At 45.0% G+C, this 7,127-nt stretch overlaps 1 protein-coding gene and 1 long non-coding RNA gene across 2 annotated transcripts in view; both read right to left on the minus strand.

Moving 5' to 3' along the window:
* Wnt9b (Wnt family member 9B) overlaps positions 1-6,065 on the minus strand; it is a 12,873-nt gene extending 6,808 nt beyond the window's left edge. Inside the window, exon 1 of the mRNA XM_015507211.1 lies at positions 6,007-6,065. The gene's annotated coding sequence lies outside the window, so the exon portion shown is untranslated. The remainder of the gene's footprint in view (positions 1-6,006) is intronic.
* On the minus strand, positions 85-1,682 carry LOC125611477. Its single transcript, XR_007341641.1, has 3 exons — positions 1,651-1,682; positions 1,316-1,385; positions 85-1,032 (listed from the first exon to the last, which is right to left on the minus strand). It is a non-coding gene; the product is annotated as an uncharacterized LOC125611477 (long non-coding RNA).
* Positions 6,066-7,127: the final 1,062 nt, after the last annotated feature.

Consider the following 7,127-nt stretch of genomic DNA (forward strand, 5'->3'; position numbering starts at 1 on the left):
TTATGTAAAAATAGCATTTTTGCATACATATATAATATATAATAAGCATTATATATTACATATTTTATTTACTTACTTTAAAAATGTTTAGAGATCAAATCCAGGACCTTGCACATACTAAGCAAGCTCTCTTCCACTGAGCTATATTTCTAGCCCTACATACATTTATTTAACCTGCAAAACAAGCCTGAGAGATAAAGATTATCCCATTTTCCTGATGGGAAAACTGAGGTCAGAATGGTTGACTAACTCACCCAGAGTCAGTTAGTAAGTGATAAATGGAGGATACGAATTCCTCCATTGCCCCTTATGCCAGAGCGAGGCCTGGGCCACCTTCCATCCTGCTCAGATTGACCCCAGGTGAGGATCACCCTTATAGATGACCTGGCCCACCCCTCTGGAGTTCAGCTTCTACCTGGACACACAATCCCAGAGGCACTGGGATCTCCTTTAGGCAGTTTCAGCCGGGAGGACGCCTGCTCTGTTTCCTTCCCTCCTCTTTCTCCTCCCGAGTCACAGAAACTCCACCACCATCCACTGAGGGGGCTGGTTTGACCCTGAGCCCAACTCTGGAGCCCACGTCCTCAGGGGTTACAGCTCAGCCAGGGACAAGCTGGCCTAAATTCCTTCCCAAAACACAATGATTCTTATCAGGAAGGTTTTGGCTTTTAATCCACCACCCCAAAGCAGTCAAGTTTCTTTCACCCTTTCTTTCCTCTTCTGCTGATTCACTCAGGACCCAGTACAATCTCTAAAAATTTTTAAGTAAAAATAATGATATCAAAATACATCAAATGCTTAGAAATATATTTTTTTAATATTTGCAAGATTGGCACGCTGAAAACTACAAAGCTAAGGGAAATTTTAGAAGTCCTAAATGGATAGAATAAACCTGTTCATGAACCAGAATATTCAGTGTTAGAATGTCATCTCCAATCGATTGGTTTATTGCAATTCCAATCAAAATCCCAGAAGGCTTTCATAGGCATGTTGACAACTTGATGCTAAAGTTTATATGGAAGCACGAAGGACCTGAGTGGCCAAAAATATTTTGAGAAAGAAGTACAAAGTTAGAGAACTCAGAGCACTTGTTTTATAGACCTACTACAAAGCAACATTAATCAATACTGTGTAATATTGGCACAAAAAGACAGGCACATAGATTAGGGGAACAATACATTGAAAGTTCAGAAATGGACACACACATATTAGATCAATTAATTTATAGAAATGATGCAATGAAGAAAGGATCATCTTTTCAACAAATGGCACTAGAACAAGCCCCATGTGGGGAGCAATATTCTTCAATCCTTACCTCACACCATATATACTCAAAGTGCAGCTTCAGCTTTTACTTCAGTGTAAAAGCTAAAATTGTGAAGCTCCTGGAAGAAACACGGGAGGAAATATCTACAACTTTGGGGTAGGGCTGCCAAAAAAAAATCTCTGCCCACCCAAAATTTGCAGATATTTCTTAGGTAGGACACTCAAAAACAATCCATAAAAGAAAAAGTTGACGGGTACCCTGAGCTCCATAAGACACCAATGAGAAAATGAAAAGGGAAGCCACAACCAGGGATAAAATAATGCCAAGATTTTCTGACAAAGGATTGATTCCAAAATATATAAAGAACTCTTAAAATTCATTACCAAGAAGACATATAAGGGCTGGGGCTGAAGCTCAGCGGTGGAGCACTTGCCTGGCATGTGTGAGGTGCTGGCTTCGATTCTCAGCACCATCTATAAATAAATAAATTAAATTAAGGCCTATCAACAACTAAAAAAATATATTTAAAAAAGACATAGAAGCCAATGGAAAAGTTCAAATGACCAAAATACTCGTGAAAAAATATCCAACGCACCCTTCACCAATGGAGCAATGAGATAGCGAGGCACACCCACTAAAATGCCACAACAAAGATGGAGGATAGTCAGCAAGAATATGGAGCAACTGGAACTGTATAAGATGGTACTGTCACTTTGGAAAACCGTTTGGCCATTTCCTGTCAGTCAAACATATTCCTACATCTGATCCAGCCACCCAGCCCTAGACAATTCTGTCAGAGAAATTAAAACATCTGTCCATGAAAGAGGTGCACATGGGTGTGTATACCAGCTTTATTGAGAGCAGCCTAAAACTGGAGATAACCCACATAGGAAGTGAAGGCACAAATTGTGGTACATCCATCTAACGGAATAGGAATAAAGAGGAAAGAGGTCTTGAAATGTGCAACATGGACAAACCTCAAAAATGTCATGTTGAGCCAAAGACTCCATGCACGAAAAGCTTTGATTCCATTTACATGAAATCTACAACAGCAAAACTAATCTCTAGTGACAGAAAGCAGGGAATTGACAGAAAGCTGGGGCTGGTGGAGATGGGAAAGGTTGGTTGATCACAAAGAGGACCAGGGATCCTTCGAGGTGGTGAAAATGTTCCATAGAATAATTGTGGTCAGCACAAATGAGTTGCACAGGTGTGTTCATTTGTTAAAACTCGGTGTACTTAAAAGTCATGCATTTTAGGATGTGCAATAAGAATTTGGAAAAATTAAAGTTGATGCTTTCTTTCTGCGGTGGAACCCTAATGGAGGCACTGGCACAACCCGCCTGGGAGTCAGGATGCACTGAGACCGCCAGGCTGTGAGGTGAGCTCTCAGAGGACGCCACAATGATGGGGGACCAGGGCTCAATGGCCAAGTCTGTTCCAGCTCTCTGTACTGTCCTTAGTCAAGTCATCTGTCTCCAGTGTCTTCAGTTCCCTCAGGCCCTTCCATTTCCCAGCCTGACAGGCCTGGTCCTGGCACTGAGGTCTAGGATTTCCCAAGAGTATGTGCTTTGGCCCGGAGAACTCAGGGATTCTGCAAATATTAACTTCTGAGCCGTTTTATAAGCAAGTGCCCTGCTTAGGTGATAAGCCAGGCACATGCCAGGTCCTGTCACTCAGCCCAGTTTTTAGTCTTACCAGTGGCTTTGTAACTGGAAATCATTCCTGTAAAAGCAGATTTTCAAATCATAATCGTCTCTGGTGATGCTCTCTAAATGCATGGCCTCTGCACTGGGTGCATTTCTTTCCTTTCTAGGGACACTAGAAGAAGATTATGAAAACATAGGCCTTTGGATCCTGGGTTTAAATCCAGGCTTTGCCTGTGGCTAGCTGTGTGACTTTGGGCAGATGTTTTAACCTTGCTGAACTTTGAGTGATGACAATACCTGTTTTATAAGAAGGTGTGAGGCTTTATTGAGACAGAGATTAGCTGTCCTCTGGGGCATCACACAGTAGTAGCTCAGGAAGCCATTTTCTGTAAGGCATGGAACATAGGCTCAAGGAAGGACCCAGTTTCTATCTTGCCCCCACTGATTTGCTGTATGACATCAGGTGAGTCACTGGACCTTTCTGACCCTCAGTTTCCTTTGGAAATCATACTTCAGGAATGGCTTTGAGGATCTGAAGAGAAAACAGACTGCATGAGGAACTGGTTTGTAAATTTCTCTGCAATTTATGTTACCATTACCATCAACAGAATGGGATCTAGGCTGGCACAAAAGAACCTAAGGCCACTGCTGGCTCACTGTGCTAGGGGTTTGTTCTGAACAATGGGGATGGGGGTCACTTCCAAATCTGAAGCCCGTTTGCAAAAACCCCCAAGAAGATTGGCCTCACCAAAATCAGCCTCACCTGCACTCCTGGTAGCTGAAATTTCTTTTACTAGGAAATAAATGAAAGTACTCCAAGTTATAGTCAGAAGTGAGATTTAGCATACAAACGGCCTGGGGAAGAGAGAGGCATACTGCCTCACATTCTCACTAGAGTGTGAAGACTGGTATCAGATTCCTTCCAAAGAACAGATTCATATAGGAAGCCAAAAACCTGGTATCACTGAGTCCAAGAGGGTTTCCTCAGTGAGAGTCCCGGCTGAATCTTGTCCATTCTCTGGGACCATATACTTAAGAGATGATGCCCTAATTTTAGCTTACTGTCCAAGCATATGTCCTGCTCCCCACTGGGATGGTGGTGGTTGAGGTATACTTTGCCAGCCCTGCCTGCTGGGGCTCCTGAGTATTGAGGTGGGTTTCAATACTCAAACCTCTTGGCCTGGACTCAGCCCTAGCTGACCAACTTCATCCTCCTTTCCAAAGATGCCCTTGTTCACAGCCCTCAGATTCTAACCCTGTGTGCTGTTGAGAACTATTTTCCCTTCCAATACACTAGCCAGAGTGGTCCATACCTCCTGGAACCTCTCTCTTCCTATCCCACCTGACCTCTGCTCTATCTCCAACCATAAAGCCCAAATAAACAAAAGAATCGTGAAAATGAGGTGATGTCCAAGGGGATGTCCTTCTCTTCTCCATTCCAGGTCAGAAACCTCTCAGATTTCCTCTGGGACATCAAGATACTGTACCTGGTTTCCTTACTACTACTACCATCACTATTAATAATAATGATAATAATCGTTAACATTAGTTAAGCATTTACTATGTGCTAGACATCATTCTAAGTGCTTTACATGTACTAACTCACTCCTCTTATGAAATAGGCACTGTTGTTCTCATTTTACAGATCAGAGACTGGTGGACAAAGCCAGTCCACCAGTAACTTGAACAAGAGCATAGAGCTAGCAAGTGGAAGGGTCAAACCTGAGTTTGTGTCCACCTATATGTCTTTGCTGTTGGGGACCCTCAAGCTTGAAATCCTGGGAAAACAAATATCACATACATACACTGGTCTTGGGGTTGGTTATATCAAATTCAACTCCTTCATTGTACAAAGGAAAAAGACTGAGGCCCTGAGACCAAGTGATCATCAGAAAGTTGGGCCCAGCACTAAGATCTTGGCTGACAATCTTTTCCATATATTTCAGGGGAGGTCACTGCCTACAGCCCAGACATGTAATTTCCAGGGGTCATGACCTGGAAATTAGCCTGCAGCCCCTATTCCAGTCTGCAAGGGACTCCTCAGACCCTTGCACACCCCTCCCTGGTGGATTCCTAAGAGCAGCCTCTGGCAGGTCACTTGCTGGGTGTTTTCTTGCCTTTGCTGTGGTCTGACAGTAAGCTTTGTCCTGTGTGGGGGTGAAGCTCACAAAAAAAAAAAAAGGTGGGGGTAAAGGAAAGGTTTAAAGTCACCGATGTAGGTGATTGGAGTCAGCTTTGGGTGAAGGTCAGGAAGATGCCTTCTCATCCTTGCATGATGTCTGCCTCCACCCCAACCCCTCCAAATCCCTGCAATTCAGGGTCAGAGAAGAAGAGACTTGGAAATAATTGCCCTATAACTTTTGCTCCAAAAAGTCCCCTCGTGGTTACCGCCCACTCGGCAGGTGTCACTCCAACTGCGATCCTCCTTTTCCAACCATCCTCTGAAATGGGGTTCTCTCCCTTTCCTTGTCATTCTCCTGAGCATTCACTCGATGCCAGGTAGCGGACAGTTCCCTTCCAGTCTCCAGCTGACACCCCATCCCTCTTGGATCAGCAAGATCCTTCAGCCTCCGCAACGATCCACTCCCACCCATGCACCCAGCCCTCCAGATCTCTCCTCCGCAGGGCGAAGGCCGAGAGCACGGAAGGAATTCGAGGCAAGGACTGTGACTGGCCAGAGCCCAGGATGGGGCACACAGGGAACCCGAGTGAGAATCTAGAAAGGGCATCAGAGCGCGGGACAGACGCCTGGACAGACAGGGACAGGGGGCGCTGGGGCGGACAGGGCCAGGATCCGAAGCGAATGCAGAGCTCCGGAGTTTGGGCTGGAGTCTGACACCCATCGGGGTGAGAAAAACGGAGGCGCAAAGAGACCAAAGACTTGGATTCTAGAAAGGGTGATTTGAGTCTGAACCCGGGAAGCCGGAGACCAGCTCAGCGAACGAATTCCAGCCTCGAGGTGGTCTGGGTCCCGTCAGGGAGAGGCTCTGAGTTCGAGGCCTCCCAGGGGTCAGGGACAGTGGGCAAGGGTGCGGGGAGCTGGCCCTGCCGTGGCGGGAGGGGGCGGGCCGGGACGCGGCGGGCACTGACCCGAAGTACGCGGCGGCAGCGGCGACGGCGGGCAGCGCCAGGAGGCAGAGCGCGGCCGAGGGCCANGGATATATATATATATATATATATATATATATATATATATATATATATGTATTTTTTTTTTCCCACTCAGAATAATTCCCTGGAGATTCATCTAAATTCTTTTTTTCATTTCTTTTCTGTACTGGGAATTAACCCAGTGAGACTTTACCATGGAGCCACATCTCCAGCCCTTTATTTTTGTTATTTTGAGACAGGATCTTGCTAGATTTCTTAGAACGTCTCTAAGTTGCTGGGGCTGGCCTTGAACTTGCAATCCTCCTCCCTCAGCCTCCCAACTTGCACAGTTTACAGGCCAGCTTCATCCAAGCTCTTGTGTTTATCCACAGTGTGTTCTTTTTCACTACTGAGTAATATTTCACAAAAATGCCATGCATCTAGTCATTCACTGAAGAGCATCTACCTAGATTCCAGTTTTTCAGGAAATCTGGAATTGCAAATGTATCTGCTGTGAACATTCATGTGCAGGTTCTTTATATGGGCATGTTTTTATTTCTCTGGGCAACGGGTCCATTTTTAAACAGTCTAATTAAAGCAGGCTCTTGACATCTGGGAGTGGTACATCTGCAGACCCAGATGGGTTCCAACGGTGCCAATATTACGAATGTTTACACAGGCTCCAGGCTTGGTCCTAAATCATATGAATCTCATTTCTGTCTAGAAGCACTACTTCCTGTGCACATTCTCATAACCCCAACTTGGCTGCCTCTTTAATGTGTATTGATTTATTTTAATTCTGTTAAGCCAGGTAACGCAGCTGTAAAGAAACAGGAAGCAGAAGACAATTGTATAGAGCAGACTGAAGGATGGCATCCTAGAATACCCTCGGGAATAAATATTTCCTATTTTGTGTTTTTGACTTTTTAGACTCTGAGTTCCTCTGTCTTTGTTTTAGGCTGACGACTTTCCTCTGTGGGGCATTTCAAGACGTTCTGAAATGTTTCTCTCCTGAGAGCATTGTATGGGGAATTAAGGGCTCAGGGCAGCCAAGAGTCTGACTGACTGACTCCACCACTTCCACTAGCTGGGGGAGCTGGACAAGTGTACTAACCTCTCTG

The sequence above is a fragment of the Marmota marmota genome, unplaced genomic scaffold (genome assembly GCF_001458135.2).
Source record: "Marmota marmota marmota unplaced genomic scaffold, marMar, whole genome shotgun sequence".
Lineage (NCBI taxonomy): Eukaryota > Metazoa > Chordata > Mammalia > Rodentia > Sciuridae > Marmota > Marmota marmota.